Source organism: Triturus cristatus, chromosome 2_2, assembly GCF_964204655.1.
Source record: "Triturus cristatus chromosome 2_2, aTriCri1.1, whole genome shotgun sequence".
In the NCBI taxonomy this organism is placed as follows: domain Eukaryota; kingdom Metazoa; phylum Chordata; class Amphibia; order Caudata; family Salamandridae; genus Triturus; species Triturus cristatus.
In genome coordinates this window covers 1102520492-1102539197 of record NC_140582.1, presented here as the reverse complement: position 1 = coordinate 1102539197, position 18706 = coordinate 1102520492, and the positions used below count along the sequence as shown (strand labels likewise).

Genomic DNA, 18706 nt, shown 5'->3' with positions numbered 1-18706 from the left:
TACAATTTCTTCACTAAAACACAGAAACCTAATGAAAGCATAAACACTTTTATCACTGCACTAAAAGTTTTAGCTGCAAAGTGTGAATTCGAAAACTTCACATCTCAACTTGTTAGAGATCAACTTGTTGCGCGGTGTCATTGCAAAAAAATACAACAGAGATTACTCGCCTGTAAAAATCCTACTTTGGATGAAGCAGTGGATATTGCAAAGAGTATCGAAAGATCAATGGATGATGCAAAACAACTTGAATCTGCTCTGTCAAATGTCACTATTTCTGGTGCTGTGTCAAGTAAATCTCCTCCTTTTGTCCCTTTTTCCTCTAGCCCTTCTAGAGGGTTTGCCATATCAAGAGGAGGAAGAAATTTGAGGTCGTATAGAGGTGGTAGAACTTTTACAACTAATAGACAATATAACTACAGAGTAAATTGTTATAGATGTGGGTCTAATATGCATGTTTCATCTTTTAGAAACTGTCCTGCTTTAAGTCAACAATGTGGTCACTGTGGCAAAATGGGCCATTTCGCAAAAGTTTGTATGAGTGGGAATAGAAGAGGTGTGAGTTGTGTTCTTAATGATTCTAATGAACAATCGGAAGAACCATGTCCTGATGAAATCACTAGTCAAGAATATGTTGTTGTTGTAAAGAGTTGTTTAGAAAAGGGCACTACATCACACATTCCTGACCCTGAGGTTGATGTTACAATTGATGGCAACATTATCCAACTTCTGGTAGACACTGGAGCTCGTATAACGATCATTTCCCATGAGAAGTACATGAAATTTAAGTCCACCAAGAGCTTACTACCTCCTGACATTCTCACAGTAGCTTTTGAAGGCAGTAGAATAGACTTGATTGGGTATTTCTGGGCGACCATAAGTGTATTTGAGAGATCAATTAAGGGAAAAGTATATGTAGCCAAGCGGGGGATCAATGTTCTGGGCCTTATTCACCAAGCCGAGTTTAGGCTCACTATTAAACCTGGACTAGCAAATCCAGTTTTTATTGACAATGATCACTCCTTTCCAAGTAAGAGTGTTAATTCCTTATCTGATTCTCGACCTGTTTCTCACTGGGAACAAAAATACAGTACCATTTTTGAAGACAGACTAGGGAAAATAACTAATTTCCAACACTTCATAAAGGTAAAAGAGAATGCTACTCCCATCAAGCATAAACTTAGGAATGTCCCGTTATCAATTAGAGGTGATCTGTCTAAACACATAGAATCATTGTGTAGCCAAGGAATTATTGAAAAAGTGGAATCAACTCTATGGCTTTCTCATATTGTTTTAGCTAAGAAGAGGTCTGGGGACTTGAGGATGTGTGTCGACTTGAGGAGTCTTAATGAAGCCATTTGGGTGGATGGATTTCCCTTACCGAGAATTGAAGATCTTATTGCTAAAGTAGGTTCCTCCTCATGGTACACCAAACTTGATCTTAAGGCGGCCTACCATCAAGTTGAACTACACCCTCAGTCCCGACACTTCACAGCTTTTGTCACTCCAGATGGGGTATTTCAGTTTTGTCGTCTTCCCTTTGGTCTTGCTTCTGCGGCTGCCATATTCCAGAGATTAATGACTGAAATGTTTGAACATAACCCCAATGTTGTTGTTTTTCAGGACGACATTTTAATTTTCACTCAAAGTGAAGCTGAGCACGATTCTGTGCTTGACCAAGTGTTTAGTGTTCTAGCGAATAGAGGAGTCACTTTGCAAAAAGAAAAGTGCACGTTAAAAGTCAAAGAAATTGAATATCTGGGACATGTTATCTCCGAACATGGCATCAAACCCAGACCGGGTCTTATAAAAAGTATAATTGATGCGCCTCCTCCTCAAAATAGAGAACAACTCATGTCCTTTCTTGGATTATGTGAATTTTACTCAAAGTTTATGAAGGATTTTGCGAGGACAACAGAGTGTTTTAGGGAATTGTTAAAGAAAGGATCAACTTTTAGATGGTCTGAAGAATGTGAAAAAGGTTTTCAATCCATCAAGAATAATATAGTGCAGGTTCCTGCTTTACAAGCTTTTGTTGAGGGTAAATTAACGATTGTAACTGTGGATGCTTCTGAGTATGGATTGGGTGCTGTCCTTTCTCAACGCTCCAACGGGAAAGAAGATACTGTTGGATTTGCATCCAGGACACTCCGTCCTGTTGAAAGAAAATATTCGGTGATCGAAAAAGAACTACTTGCTTGTGTATGGAGCATAGAAAAATTCAAACAGTATGTATGGGGTAGATCGTTCATTCTTAGAACGGACCATCGTCCCTTGGTTGACATTCTCTCAGGAAGAAAAATCAAGCGTACAACAGCCCGTCTGGCTCGTTTGTCTACAAAATTGTTGGAGTACAGCTTTAAAGTAGAATATATTCCTGGAGGAAAAAACTGCAGGGCAGATTGCCTATCGAGACTTCCGGTTCCTGAAACAGATGAGCAAGAATGGGAAACGGAAGTAGAAGAGTGTTTTATTGCTGTCATCAATCAGGACAATCTGTCCTTTGCGGAAGAAGACTGGGTCACGAAAATCAATGAAGATGCTATTCTTAAGGAAGTTATCTCATTGATCAAGAAAGGTTGGCCAAGGGAAAAGTGTCTTCCACTTGATCTACAGATGTTCTGGAAAGTTAATGATGAATTATCGGTAGAGGATGGAAAGGTTGTTAGAGGGGATAAACTTATTCCACCGTCCTGTTACCGGGAGAAGATCATTCTTGCTGCACATTCAGGTCATCTTGGTGCAACCATCACAAAGAGGAAAGTCAGGGATGATTTTTGGTGGCCCAGAATGGACAGCCAAATTGATGAGATAGTGAAGCACTGTTCACGATGCAACTCGAGTGATAAAGTTCTGATACTTGAAGGTGCAGTTGATTCCCCTGTGCAATCGCCTAGCAGAGCTTGGCAAAAACTGGGCATGGACTTCCTTGGGCCTTTTCACATTCTTCCTTCAAACTCAAAATATTTCTTGGTGCTCATTGACCACTTATCAAGGTGGGTTGAGGTTGAACCTATCTCAATACCTGACTCTAAAAGTGTTATCAATTGTTTAGATTCTATTTTTCGCAGGGAAGGTTATCCAGAGGAAATTCTCACTGATAACGGCGTGCAATTTGTCTCTCATGAAATGACTTCATTCTTAGAGTCTTGCAACATCAAGCATACAAGGACACCGCTTTATCATCCACAGAGTAATGGGAAGACTGAAAGGTTTAATAGAGTTGTTGTGGAATGTGTTCAAGCAGCATTTAGATCCAGATCTTGTATTTTTCAAGCTGTTAAAGATTTAGTGTGGTCTTATCGTATTTCTCCCCATGTGTCAACCAATTTTTCACCCTTTGAAATGATGAGAGGGAGAAAAGCCTCTTCTCAGGTCTACCCCTTTTGGATGGTGAAATCGTTTCATCTTGGTTGTGACATGAGGTGTGTGTGGGAGAATGCTAGGAAAACCTCGAATGAGGTTTCTTTCAAGTCTTACAAATTCCCCGACACAAGAAATTCACATAAGCTTTGTGTAGGAGACTGGGTTAGAATCAAAAATCCAGTCTCAGTGAAAAAAGGTTTTTCTAAATTTCTTGATTCGCAACAAATTGTTGATATGCGTAAAAATGCTGTTAAACTGTCCAATGGGAATTGGTGGAGTACTTCGCGTGTTGCGAAAGATCCTTGTTTGTCTCGTGAGGTTGTCAAAGCTAAACCAAGTTCGATGAGTGAAGTCAATGTTAGGAAAAGTTCTAGGATTTGTTCAAAACCACGTAAATTGCAAGATTATGTTTGAGTTCATTCAATTTGCGTTGTAATTGAACGTTATGCTCTGGTTTCTTTTCTTTATTTATTTACTCTTTTTGCTTCTCCTTGCTTTTCTTCTATTGGTTTTATCTTGTTAAAGGGGGGAGGTGTGGTGATGTGCTCTGGTTCTTAGCGCGCTCACGTTCTGTGATGTAATTTGGAATGTTATCTTTAGCCTGTCTGGAATGTGTAAAGTGACAGTTGCCTACAGTACTTTGGTGGTGCTTGGGGCGGCTCTCTGCTTGTCCTAATAAATATCTACTTTGGAATCTCTACCGGCCTACACGTCCTTTCAAATGAGGAAACTTCATTGGCTCCCGATACACAGACGGTCTCAATTTAAGGCCTTGTGTACGGTTTTCAAGGCATTGAAAGGCACTGGCCCAGTGTTTTTTGAGGGCTTTTTTCAAGCGGTATGTGCCGGGGAAGGCACTGCGCTCCACGGAGGGCAATCTAGTGGTGGTGCCCAGGACAAAAAAGGCCAGCTGGGGAGGAAAGCTGTTCTCCTACGGTGCAGCCACCGCATGGAACTGTCTGCCAGCACACATTAGGAAAACGGAGGAACTTCTCTCTTTCAGGAGGGGCTTGAAGACCTGGTTGTTCAGGGATTAGACACTCGTTCTCCAGGGATGCTCAGTTTGTCAGCGCCAGGACACCCTCGGGTATAAGTGCGCTTTATAATCTCCTAATAATAATAATAATAATAATAATAATAATAGTGTAATAATATACACTACTGGTCCTATATATTCTATAGGGAGAAGGTGAATAGGAACTGGCAACAGAGAAAAATAGGAATACCACAAAAACATCAGAAATGTAGGGTTTATCAAAGGTATTCACTAAGAAAGTATGCAAGCTATCTTTTTTAAACTGCAATTTTCGAAAAATATTCTCACTGTAAAAATATCTGATGAAGTAAGTTCTAAAGGTCAATAAGCTGGATTTGAGATGGTTTACTCCTGGCGACGACAAATCTCCAATTCCTGTTGTGTGAAAATATCACACTCTATTACAATATACAGTGTCAGTGATGCCACACAAAAAGGAAAAGGAACATAAACTCATGGATACAAAACAAGATCAATAACAAAATACTTTCCAGCGATGAATATGTTCAGAGCTTCTTTTCTAACGGGACTGCGAAATCTTTCATCTTGGTGCCGACGGGTCATAAACTCATCTGAGATCACAATGACTGTTAATATTATAATATACATATTCACAGTATATGATCCCAAGGGGGAAACAGAGTTTGAACCAGAAGGTGCTGAAATTACATATAAATCTTTAGTCTTCGCGCCACTGGTCATAAACTCCTCTGAGATCATAATGGGTGGTTATTATAATATACATAATAACACTATATGATCCGAAGGGGGAAACAGACTAAGACCAAGAGGCTGCTGATGTTCCATTTAAATCTTATGACTTTGCGCCGATGGATCACTAACACTTCTGAGGTGAAGTAGAGTGTCGATATTATAATATACAAAGTCACACTATATGAGCTCAAAGGAGCCAGAAAAGGAACAATGTTTGCTGTATTCTGTCTGTTTCTAAAAACAAGCTGCTGATGTTACATATAAATGGCAAAAACAACCAATACATTTTTTTTCTAAATACAAGTGTTTAAATATTGACAAATAGCTACGTATTATAAATATCTACTATGCCATAATCAAACAACTTACAACTCTGGATTATGTTTTGTGGCCGCAAAAGAAGAATCCAACTCTAGAAAAGAGCACCTGTATCATTGAATGGACACGTGTAAATAACTCGCAAATTCAAAATTAATCAATCAACGGGTGTGGTTTATATACTTTTTGGTTATTGAGTAGTCTATGGAAGGAAGATGCGGCTCCGCCCATTTAGATGTCATGTTTTACAGTTGACACATGCTCACGTTTTAATTGTTCAACTTGTGCATGTGTTGGGAAAAGTTACAAAATGTGAAGCGGTAAAGGTTTCGATTTTGATCCTAACACATATAAGGTCCTTAATATGTACATACATTAGAGAGCTTAAAAACTGTTACCCGTCAAACCGTGTCATTTCCATTCTCATGACTAAATACATCTATTAATTGCTGTAATTCCAAATTGGAGACATAAAAAAAATATCTTTTAGAATAGAAGAAAAAAAAACATGCTATTTTTTCTCATCATTATGGTTTTAAATTTAAAAAATGTGAGCATTTATAAAGCGTAAAGGTGTCCCAGCGCTCGGGGGCGTCGGAAAGATTAAGCAAGGTGTTGCCCATAGTGACATAGTGGTGGGCTAACGTACCGCTGGAACCGGGAATCGAACTGTGAACGCTGTTGTTTGAAGTCAGGTATCATAGCTGCTGCGTCACACTTTTAACACATTTATTTGTTAATTATTGCTAATTAAGTTTTAAACATTGTTAAATTATAATTTATAATAGACTACTGTTATAGTTAATTTTTCACTACAAAAAGTATGCACCTCTTTTTAAAATTTACTTAGAAACAAAATAGGTTTCAGGGACATTGTTGTTAGAAATTAGCATTTATAAAACCTTTGAAATTCACTGAAAAAACCATAGGTTTCAGGGGCGTTTTAGTTAGCTGGACATTTCAATCGTACAAAACCAATGAAATTCCACCATTATTCATGGCATGGTCAGTGACATCACTGATGACATCATCCACAAATACATCATTCATGCCATGGTTAGTGACATCACTGATGACATCACTGATGACATCACCCAGTGACTGTGTGTTTCTGTAATTTTTAAATATGTTTTATATATATTCCTAGGTGTATTGAAGAATGAGTGGGTGTATAAGTGTCTGGATGGGGGATTTAGCAGGTGTGTGACTGATTGTATAAGTGAGTGATTAAACGTGTCTTACTGAATGCATGGGTTAGTGAAACTGTGTGAATGTCTGTATCAGTCTGTCTGTTGTTGTGTAAGCTGCTGCATTGGTTGGTGAGTAGCTACATAAGTGTCTATATGGGTTATTGATTGGTTGCCTGAGTATTTGTATATGGGAGCCTGTGTGTGTGTGGGGGTGGGTGGGATTTGTGTGACTCTGTGCATAGATGTGTGTGGCAGTTGATTCACTGGGTGTATGGGTTCAAGAGTGCTTTTGGAAACAGCTGTATGGGTGGATGAGTGTGTGTATGGGTGTGTTGGTGAGTGAATGAATGTTTCAGTGGTACATGTCCAAGTAACTACATATGTAAAAGGCAGTGTATGTGAGAGTTGGAGTATATAAATGACTATACGTGAGAGTCAGTGATTGTGAGAGTGGCTGTATAGATGAGTGTGTACTTGTATCCGTGATTATATAAGAGAGTAAGTATGCGTTAGTATCTGTATGAATAAGTGAGGTGGTGTGTGTATAACTGTATAGGTGAGTAAATGGGAGTGTGATTGAATCTTTGCATGGCTGACTGGGTGTGTGAGTAACTCCATGGATGAGTGACGGTGTGTGAGTGTCTGTATAGGTGTATGAGTACGTATGATAGTGTTGTATTGAAGAGTGACTGCATGTATGAGTGATTGTATGGGTGAATGAGTGGATGTGTGTGTAGACCTAGGAATCAGTGAGTGCATATGTAGTAACTGGTTTTGGTGTATTGATGGTTTCGAAAATGGTAGTCTGTATTTTACAGTGGGTGTATCAAAGGTTATATTAGAGTGTGAGGAGGTGCATCGGATTTTCACGTGGATGATGTCATCAGTGATGACATCAGTGATGTTATTTGAGATGTCATCAGTGATGTCATTAGTGATGTCACTGACCACGTCATGAATGCTGCAATATGTGACGTCATCAGCAGTGCATTGCGGGGCTGCAAGTTATAGTTATATGAACTAAATATAATGGCGTAATTTCTCTGGTTTTGTACGAGTGAAATGTCCAACTAACTATAACGTCAATGAAACCTATGTTTTTTCTGTGAATTTCAAAGTTTTTTTAAATGCTAGCTAGTGCTCTCCTAAGTAGAGAGTGCTTGATGTTGTGTGGCCACTCAAGTGGTATGTGGGGCTAACAAGGCAGCTCCACTGATGCACAGACCTGATAGTCACTCTCAGCGGCAACAACTGATCAGAGACTCTAACAGCATCAGTCTATTACAGATGGATGAAAAGCTGTTTGTTTACAAGAGTTTAGTGGTTATGAGTGTTAACAAAGAAGCAAGCTAATGCCGTACATTTTTCTAAAGGGGTCCTGAGACTCCAACAACTCATAGGCAAACCAAGACGCGAAGGGCGGCATGTCCTAGTGTGCGTGCTGGGGGGATGGGGATCCGGGATGGGCGCACAAATCCTATATTATATCCTTGAGTGTGTTGTTCCATCCTTTCGTGTATTGTTCCATCCTTGGACGTTTTACATTGCTAAAGGCGATGCATTCTCCTAGATCTACATTTTGGTTGAGATGAATAAATAAAGGCTTTGACTTGGAGACATCTTACAATCCAAAATGTAAACTACCAGGCACACATCTTTTAACTATGTGTATGGTAACACAGCATCAGAGATGGTGTAATATCCTGTTGTCCCTAGTCCCCTGAAGCCTTAATTTTCATAAGGCCAATTCGTCTGTAGAAAGAGGTGTCATGCCATTTGGCGGAGCACAAGATGACACATTCATATTTTCTTAGTCCAACACAGGTATGAAAAACACAAAAAATAACATGCTTAGAAAGACTGGACGCAGCAGGATAAATAATGGTGTCACAGGATATAAAAGCACCTAAAAAAGATCTATGAAGGTTCCACGGGTCTAGAAAACAGCGTTGTCAGAACAGGTGATATTAAGGATGTAAAATGGGGCCGCGTTATAGATGATGCATTTTATTAATGAAAGCAAAAGAGAGGAGGTTTAGGTTTTGGTGTCTTTTAATGTTATCGTCAAACCCCCCCCCCCCCCATCGCCAAGAAAAGTATACTTGTTTATTTATGTTTGCCCTCTTCACAAGTACGCAAATGTGATAAAGTGTTTATCGTATTGTAGTTTGGCCAGCCTTTCTAAGTTTCCTAAAAGCCCTCCTAAATCCACTAGCTGTCTTAAAAACGAACGTTTGGCACTGCTGAAATGTATCAAACTGTTCGTGGCACTCTATACCAGAATTTGCGTTCGAGGGCACCTCTTTAAAAAGCTGGCAAAAGACACAGGCCAGAGAAAGACTACTCAGGCGTGTGCACCCACCTAAAGAAGGCACTTGTCGACAGCTGCAAAAGATTTATCACCTGCCGAGGTACCTTTAGAATGCTCTCCTGAGCACCGCACTATGCTAATACCTCACTCATTCTCTCCTAATCCCTGGCAGGCCTCTTCTCTTCTCCTCCCCTATACACCCAGAAGCCACAGTTTCAGCCAATCAGATCCCCCATGCAGTGTGTCAGGCAAACCAGTATTTTGTGACAACCCGTATATTTCCCGGCATCTGTAGGCATGTAGTAATTAAGATAATGTTGCTTTTTAATGTGCTGATAGCTTGCATGCAGTATTAAAGAGCATACATGTGAACATTTAGGAGCACCCAAAAGAGATGATCTGCCCCAGTACAATGTGTAATTCTCCGGGGGACAGAAATTAATAAATGGCTGTCCTCCCAAACAAATGGCTGTGTCCTGTGTCCTGCATGCATGCCTATACGCCACCTTCCCTGGTGGGTGGCAGGTCCTGGTCGGTGGTGGTCAGAAGAATGCAGAGGTCGTTGTCCTCAGGAAAGCAGCCGCACTCCAGCATTTTGGGCCAGGGGAAGCCAAAGGCGGACATGACAGGCGCGAAGCTGAGTGAGCGGCATGGCTGGATGCTCTTGTCCAGGTCGTCGATGCAGATGTGCACAAAGAGCAAGCACAGGAACCTCTTGGTGTCTGGGTGGCACTGCTTCTACACCAGCGGGATCCAGGAGGAGGCCTGCAGCAGCACCTCCTCAGCGTCTCGTGCCCTAGCAGGTTGGGCAGGCTCATGTTGGGGTACTCGATGCCATGGCACAGCAGCAGGCTGGCCGGGATGGGCTCAAGAACTCGGGCTGTCCGAAGGGGAAGAGTCCGGTGACCGGATCCATGCAATGCGCTGCAGGTGAATAGCAGGCAGAGGGCGAGGTAACCCCAGGTCATGTTTCAGCAATTTGACTGCAGGCTGCGGGGGCAAAGGCTGCTGGGTGTGGTGTGGGCTCACCAGCGCAAGTGAGGTGCTGGGCGAGTATTCTGTCTCCCCCTACCTCTGCCGGGTTCCCAGTTGCATTGTTGCCAGGCAAGGACTACATGCACACAGCGTTTATTTTACCTTATTTGTTTTTAAATTTATATGTTTCTTTTTATGTTCAAGAATGAGTTTCATCCTTAAAGATAAGCTCTGCAATTTACAAGAACAAATAAAACTTGTGCATACACGCATGCCAACGCTCCCTGTTTAGGACAGAAACCTGCGATATAATTCCTCATTGGCCCTGGGACCTGGCCCACCCGGGGGCTTAACAATAACAAAGCGCGGGGGCCCCCGCTTCATATTTTTTATTTTGTTGTCCAGATTCGCGAACCCAGTGCGAATTCGTCCACTTTAACAAAAAATAAAATGCTTTTTGGGACCCTGGGGGTCCTTTTGCGACCCCCTGAGCAGGCCTAGGGGGTCAGGGTGTTTGTACTCTGCCTTCTTTTCTTGTTTTTCACCTTTTTTATTACTCTTTTCTTGTGACTCGGTAACCGAGTCACAAGATGGCTGCCAACACTTCCAGGTTTGGAGTGTTGGCAGCCAATCACAATGAAGCTCATGCTCGGGAGTGTTCGCGAACCCACCGCTGCTTACTTGATATCGAAAGTTTTTCTTTTTCTAATTTCTCAGGAAGTACTGAACGTATTTACACCATTTAACAAAAAGGACTCTTTCTGAACCAAGGGCTTATTTTTTGGCAAATTTGGTGTAATTTCGTTCAGCAGTTCGGGCTGTAGCTTTGTGTAAAGTTTCCTATAGAATAAAACATAGGGAAAACGTGTTTTGGGACCCCCCTTTTTTCTCAGCCCCCGCTTGGCGAATCACACCAAAACATTTAAGACAGGAGCTGACTAGAGCGGGCCACTAGTTTTGGAAAATTTCACGGTGATTTGTTAACCGGGAAATGGGAAAACAAAAAATGCTTTTCCTATGGAAACTAGGTCCTAAATGTAACTACCTACTGTCGACCGCCTGTAGGTAATATATACATATATATATATATATATATATATATATATATATATATATATATATATAGCTTATTTATTGGGGAACATTTCTCAGGACTGACATTTTTTGTGATACCTGAAATAAGGGTTCAGGATCATCGTACTCTGACCCCCATGTTTCAGAGCTAGGGGTGGTAGTGGCACAAGTTATGTGCCAAATATAGATTTTTGTAATGTCGGATGCTATTTGCGGAAACGCAGGGGCAGTCAATGCGGCCGCTGTATACTGTTGTGGGGAAGTTGCGACTATTGTAAAGATTTCGCAATGATAATTTAATTTTATTTTATTGATCCAGTGAAAGAAATAATAATCATAACTTCCTAAAAGGTGCCTCTAAGACGTTTCACAAAAATCTGGGCTAGGTGTGTTTCACACCTGGAAATACAGTCACATCTGCACCACAGAAACAGGCACTAACTTCTGCAAAGCAGACAATTAACAAGTGTGTTTTCATTCCAGTACAACTCTGTACAGTTATCTGTTGAAGACGTTATAGCAAAAATTATAGTAGCAAACTTACAGACACAGAAAGCCATTCAACATATTTCCTTACACTTGTTTATACGATCCTAGTGTAGAAGATCTACTAAACATATACTCAACTGGGTAACACTTAGGGCCTCATTTATGAGAAGTGACGCATCGCTGCATGAAAGCAGCGATGCATCACTTCTCAGTGCGCCCTCCTTGCGACATCAATGATGCGTCATATTTATAATATTACGCATCATGTCGCAAGGAAGAACAGATACGTCAGTATAACTGACGTATCTGTCGGTGCAAACAGTGGCGCATCGCTGGAGTTGTGTCGGAAGCCTGACGCAACTCCAGCAATGTTCCTTTCACATGGGGCAAGCACCATGTGAAAGGGCCTGCGTCACCCTTATGCCTGCCATGAGGCAGGCGTAAGGTTTTGATGCATTGGCGTCCTAGAATCTCATAGATTTCGCTACACCACTCCTACAACCCTTTCTTGCGGGAGTACGCCCACCCTGCATACATTATACCTGGCGCAGGTATAATGTAGCGCAGGGGTTTACAAAGTGACGCATCTACCTAGATGCGTCACTTCGTAAATATGGCGCAACATGGCGCATGTTTTACGCCACTGGTGCATCACAAAAAGTGACGCACCGGTGGCGCAAAAGTGACGCAGGGGCTCATAAATGAGCCCCTTGGTAATTAGGCATTCAAAAGTACTCCAGTTTTGTTGTAGAGAACAGTAAGCTGTTCTTTAATAAATACACAGATAGAATGTATTCAATAACAACATTCATTTAACAAAATTAAGTCTCAACAGATTACACCTACAAAAGAAAATGTATAAAATTGGTGAAATTCACTTTAAAAGCCACAATTTACAGGGATGATATAGAATGGAACCAGAATTAAAAAACCTTATAAATGCTTAAAAAAAAAGTTACAAGGTTGTTATAGTTAGGAAGTCGAATTTAAAAAACCTTAGAAATTCACTAAAAAAAACAAAGGTTACAGGGATGTTATAGTTAGGCTTGAATTTCAGCTGTACAAAACCATTGAAATTCAGCAGTCACAGTTACTTGAGCTAACAGTAACTCTCATGCCCCTACAATGCACGGCTTATGACCTCACATATTACATCACTCATGACAGCATCAGTGACATCACTCATGACATCATCCAGTGATTGTAAGTGTTTTCTAAAAGAATCTGACTGTTTAGTAAATTTGTGTACTACGAATAAGTGATACTATTTGTTGTAGCACATATTATGTGAGTAACTTTGTGACTGTGTATATCCGTGTGTGAGTAGGTGTCTGAAGTTGAAGTAGCGGGTCTGCCGCTGAGCATTGGATTACCTCGCCATGAGGCTCCTAGCTCATTGTCTCTTGATTGTCTGTCTCCGACTCGCCTGTAGTCAAACCTCAACTGAACTGTGTCACTGGCCCGACTGGACCATGGGAGGCAGTTGAGCCTTCTCTGACAGCGTTGTTGCAGCTGCATAGAGGCCTCTGTTGCTGCAACCAGGCCATTTTCCCTCCAGAGACAACTGCGCTTTCCAGCGCCTCTACACTTTTGTTCGATTGAGATCAGAGACCTCCTATACTTGTATAGGTTCCCACTGGGGTGAGTGGGCCCCGGGGCCTAAGGGTGATGTGGACTGCACAGCGAGGGGCTTGATGGCTGGCTGGATTGACTGTGGCCTACAGTGCATAACAGAGGGCACGCCCCTTCCCGGAAGCACATTTTTTTGCCCAGGCTCTTTCTCAATCAATCAATCAATCTGAGCATTTTTAGAGCGCGCTACTCACCCGTGAGGGTCTCAAGGCGCTGAAGGGAGGGGGGGTGCTGCTACTGCTCGAATAGCCAGGTCTTGAGGTGTTTCCTGAAGGTGAGATGTCCTGGGTCAGTCGTAGGTGTGCGGGGAGGGTGTTCCATGTTTTGGCTGGCAGGTAGGAGAACGATCTTCCTCCGGTGGTGGTTCTGTGAATCTGTGGGACGGTGGCGAGGGCGAGGCTGGCGGAGCGGAGCTGGTGGGTGGGGGTGTAGAACGAGAGGCGGCTGTTGAGGTATACAGGGCCCATGTCATGGAGCGCTTTGTGTGCATGGGTGAGGAGCCTGAACGTGATCCTCTTGCTGACGGGTAGCCAGTGCAGGTTCCTCAGGTGGGCGGATATGTGGCTGTGGTGAGGGATGTCGAGGATGAGTCGTGCGGAGGCGTTCTGTATGCCTTGAAGTTGTTTTTGAAGTTTGGCAGTGGTTCATGCGAAAAGGGCGTTTTCGGAGTCCAGTCAGCTGGTGACGAGGGCCTGGGTGACGGTCTTTCTGGTTTCGGTGGGGATCCACCTGAAGATTTTTCGGAGCATGCGCAGGGTGTTGAAGCAAGAGGACGAGACGGCGTTGACTTGCTTGGTCATCGTGAGGGAGGAGTCCTGGATGAATCCCAGGTTGCGTGCGTGGTCCGAGTGTGTCGGCGTGGAGCCCAGCGCTGTGGCCCACCAGGAGTCGTCCCAGGCGGATGGGGATTGTCCGAGGATGAGGACCTCCGTCTTGTCTGAGTTCAGCTTTAGGCGACTGAGCTTCATCCATTCTGCAACGTCTTCCATTCCTTCCTGGAGGTTGGTTTTGGCGGTGGCTGGGTCTTTGGTGAGGGAGAGTATCAGCTGGGTGTCGTCGGCGTCGGAGATGATGTTGATGTTGTGTTTGAGTGCGATGGCGGCGAGGGGGCTCATGTAGATATTAAAGAGGGTTGGGCTGAGCGAGGAGCCTTGGGGTACGCCACAGATGATCTCAGTGGCCGCTGAGCGGAAGGGAGGGAGGCGGACTCTCTGGGTTCTGTCAGAGAGGAATGAGGTGATCCAGTCCAGGGCCTTTCCTTGGATCCCAGTGTTGAAGATGCGGGTTATTAGGGTGCGATGGCATACGGTATCGAAGGCTGTCGAGAGGTCTAGGAGGATGAGAGCGGTTGTTTCTCCATTGTCCATCAGGTGTCTCGGTGCTGTGGTTGGCTCGAAATCCGGACTGGGAGGGGTCGAGTGAGTTGTTTGCCTCGAGGAAAGCAGTCAGCTGTTTATTGACGGTCTTCTCGATGACTTTAGCCGGGAAGGGAAGAAGAGAGATGGGGCAGAAGTTCTTGAGGTCTTTGGGGTCCGCTGTGGGTTTCTTCAGAAGGGCGTTGATTTCTGCGCGCTTCCAGCTCTCAGGGAAGGTGGAAAACATGAAGGAGTTGTTTATGACGTTCCGGAGATGGGGTGCGATGATGGTGTCGGCTTTGTTGAATATATGATGGGGGTATGGGTCAGAGGGGGAGCCAGAGTGGATGGAGTTCATGACGTTGGTGGTGTCTTCAGTGCTGACGGGGGTCCAGGCACTGAGGGTAGTGGTGGGGGTCGTTGGTTCGGTGACTGGAGGCGGAGTCTGGGGCCCGAAGCTTTTGTGTATGGCTGCGATCTTGCGGTGGAAGTACGTGGCGAGGGAGTTGCAGAGGTCTTGTGATGTTATTGTTGCTGGCGCTGGGGTTGGAGAGCTCTTTGACGATGCTGAAGAGTTCCTTGCTGTTGTGGGTGTTGCTGTCTAGCCACTCTTTGAACGATGACCTTTTGGTGGAGCGGATCAGCTGGTGGTGTTCGCGGGTGACGTTCTTGAGGGCTGTCATGTTTTCTGTTGTGCATTCGTGGCGCCAGGTTTTTTCGAGTGTTCGGCAGGATTTCTTTGATTCTTTGAGGGCGTCTGTGAACCGTGAGGTTTTCCTGTTGCCGGTCTTGCCTGGGGGGTTCTTCAGGGGGGCGAGGTCGTCGGCGCAGTTGGTGAACCACTGTGCGAGGTTGTTGGCTGCGTCGTTGGTGTCAGCGGTGTCGGCTGGTGGGTTCTGGCTCAGCAATGAGAGGAGCTGGTCTGTGGTGATTTTGCTCCAGCATCTGCGGGGGATTTGTTGCGTGCGGTGGTGGGATGTATTCTTTTTGAAGGTGAAGTGGATGCATCTGTGGTCGGTCAAGTGTAGTCTGGTGGAATGGCTGAAGGATACGTGGTTGCTGGTGGAGAAGATGGGGTCGAGCGTGTGGCCCGCGAGGTGGGTGGTGGTGTTCACCAGTTGCTTGAGTCCGAGGTTGGCGAGGTTGTCGAGAAGGGTGGTGGTGTTGTTGTCGCTGTTTTTCTCCAGGTGGAAGTTCAGGTCCCCTAGGAGGGTGTATTCTGGTGATGCTAGGGCGTGCGGGCTGATGAAGTCGGCGATGGTTTCGCTGAATTGTGTGCACGGGCCCAGGGGTCTGTCGATGAGCGTTTCTCTAAGGGTGGTCTTGGGGTCGGTGTGAATCTGGAAGTGCAGGTGTTCGGCGGCCGAGAGTGTGTCTTCGGTGTTGGTCGTGATGTTGATGGTGTTCCTGTAGACGATGGCGATTCCTCCTCCGGTTTGGTTGACGCGGTCCTTCCGGGTGATCTTGTAGTCGTCCGGGATGGCTATGGCGATGTTGGGGGCTGAGAAGGTGTTCATCCATGTTTCGGTGAGGAAGGCGACGTCCGGTGCTGTTGTGTCGAGGAGGTCCTAGAGGTCGACGGCGTGCTTGTGGATGGAGCGGGTGTTGAGGAGGATGCATTTGAGGTGGTTGTTGTTGTTGCTTGGTCCGGCGGGCGGGGGGCAGGTTCGGAGGCAGGTGAATTTGCAGGCTTGACAGGTGAAGGGTCTGTGGGTGCACTTCGGGATGGCTCAGTAGCAGGTGGGTGTTCGTCCGGTATTCAGTGCATTGAGGGTGGCGGTGTTGTATCTCAGACGGGTGCCCTGGCATCGGCTGAGGCCAGGGGTTCTGGCGCTGGGCGCGGTCCAGGCGTGGACGGGCGCGGACGGGCGCAGACGGGCTTGCCTTTGGCGCGCCTTCGGGCACGCCGGCGGCGCGCCCGCTGCGCGCGGCCTCCATATGAGGGTCAGAGGGAGGAAGGAGCAGCTGGGAGGTGGGAGCGGGGCGGCCAATGGGAGACGAGGGGGCGGGTCCGCAGATACGCAGCGGCGGGAAACAGAGGCAGGGGACGATGAAGGAAGGGGCACAAAAATCAAAAGGGCACCGAGGGGGGGTACAAAAAGCGAAATAGGGCACAAAGGAAGGGGGGGTACAGAATCAAAAGGGGCACAGAGGAGAGGGTGCAAAGGCTAAAAAGGGCACAAGGAAGGGGGGTACAGAATCAAAAAATGGGCACAGAGGAGAGGGTGCAAAGGCGAAAAAGGGCACAAGGAAGGGGGGCACAGAATCAAAAAATGGGCACAGAGGAGAGGGTGTAACAAGCAAAAGGGCACAGAGGAAGGAGACAAGACAATACCAGTGGAGGTGCGGTGAGGCGGGCTGGACACGGACGGCGGCAGCACAGGGTCACAGCTCACACAGGGGGCTGCGTGGCGGTGAGGGAAGCGACCTGCCTGGTGACAGGGTCAAAGGTCGCTCTTTTACTGCTACGCAGCCTCCATATGAGGGTCAGAGGGAGGGAGGAGCAGCTGTTGTGGGAGCGGGGCGGCCAATGGGAGACGAGGGGTGGGGCCGCAGTGACGCAGCGGTGGGAAACAGAGGCAGGGGACGGCGAAGGAAGGGGCACAAAAATCAAAAGGGCACCGAGGAGGGTAGAAAAAGTGAAAAAGGGCACAAAGGAAGGGGGGTACAGAATCAAAAGGGGCACAGGGGAGAGGGTGCAAAGGTGCATAAGGGCACAAGGAAGGGGGGTACAGAATCAAAAAAGGGGCACAGAGGAGAGGGTGCAACAAGCAAAAGGGCACAGAGGAAGGAGACAAGACAATACCAGTGGAGGTGCGGCGAGGCGGGCTGGACACGGGCGGCGGCAGCACAGGATCACAGTTCACACAGGGGGCTGCGTGGCGGTGAGGGGAGCGACCTGCCTGGTGACAGGGTCAAAGGTCGCCATGGCCATCCTTGGAGCACTGAGTCTGCAATATCCCCCGGAGTAAATAATTTCTGATTGCTGGGGGTATGGCAGGCAGGGGACTCCTTCCTTGGGTACAGTGGTAGTCCCTCTGCTCTACGCCTTCTTTTTCCTACAGGCTTTGTCTCTCTGCAATGCGAAGTACCTTTTGGCATTGCTTCTGTTGCTTCAGATGGTCCTTAGACTGTGGAGTGTGGCCTCCCATTGAGGACTGTTGGATATTGGCCTGCTGAATATGGTGGGAAAGCTGGCATCGGCGGCGTGGGGTGGCTAGACAGCCTGCTTGCTTGACTGAGATCACCAGAATTTCCCCTGTGGGCATTGTCCGCAGAGGGAGTGTGCTGCCTCCCCTGCCTCAGTTACGAGCTCCGGCTCAGCAACCTCGAACCAAGCATCATGGGTGTCCTCCACCGTAGGCGCCTCACTGACTCATCTGGGTCCTGGATGGCCAGAAAACTGTATGGTGGTCTTTGGTCATGTCACTTGCCGGAACTTGCCCTCTCTCACCTCCTGCTTGATTCGCTGGTGTCCTGCCCCAGGTTCTTTGACTAGGGGCTTGCTCTTTCTATGCCGGCCCTTCTGAGAACATGCGGGCCATGCCTGTGATGTCCCCTTTTGCTTGCTTTCACTTTTTACCTCTCTGAGAACTTCCTGTGCCTGTCTTGGCTGTTCTGGGACACTGCTTCTGGCCTTTCGCTGGTGACCAAGCATTGCACATGTCCAAATCTAAGTCTAAGTCAAATTAAACATGTCAACTCCTATTCCCAGAGGCTGTTTCTAGAGTGAAGCCGCCTGACACACTCGGGACGGGAACAATGTCACAAGACCCATCCTCTCTGTCATCATCCGCTATAGACACCCTGCTACATGAGCTCTTCAACATCAAGCCTTCTGTGGGCTCCATTGGCGCTACAGTCACAAGAACTGCTTTGGACGTCCAATCACTCAGATCGAACATCGCCTCCTACCAACATCGGCCTGATGTTTCGGAAACGCTTCTCATAGAAGTGGAGGTGCACATTGATGGCATCCCTGTCTGGTCTGTGAAGGTGGGAGTACTGAGGGGAAAGTTGATCAACCTGAAGGACCAAGACTGGTGCTGGTGGCTGTAGAGTGTCTCACAATATTGATCCTCAGACAGGGGCAAACATTTCAGTAACAGTCGAGATGGACAGAGGGACAAGTGATGTTCGCCGGATATGGTTTAGTGCACTATGTTATACTGTATACAGGCCTGAGGTGGTGCTTGCTCCTTTCCATTTCCAGGGGGTCCTGTGAGGGAAGTATGTTGATGGAACA

At 45.8% G+C, this 18706-nt stretch overlaps 1 pseudogene; it reads right to left on the bottom strand.

Moving 5' to 3' along the window:
- Window positions 1–9430: 9430 nt before the first annotated feature.
- Window positions 9431–9903, bottom strand: LOC146863220 (secreted frizzled-related protein 2 pseudogene; annotated as a pseudogene).
- Between the last annotated feature and the right edge of the window lie 8803 nt (window positions 9904–18706).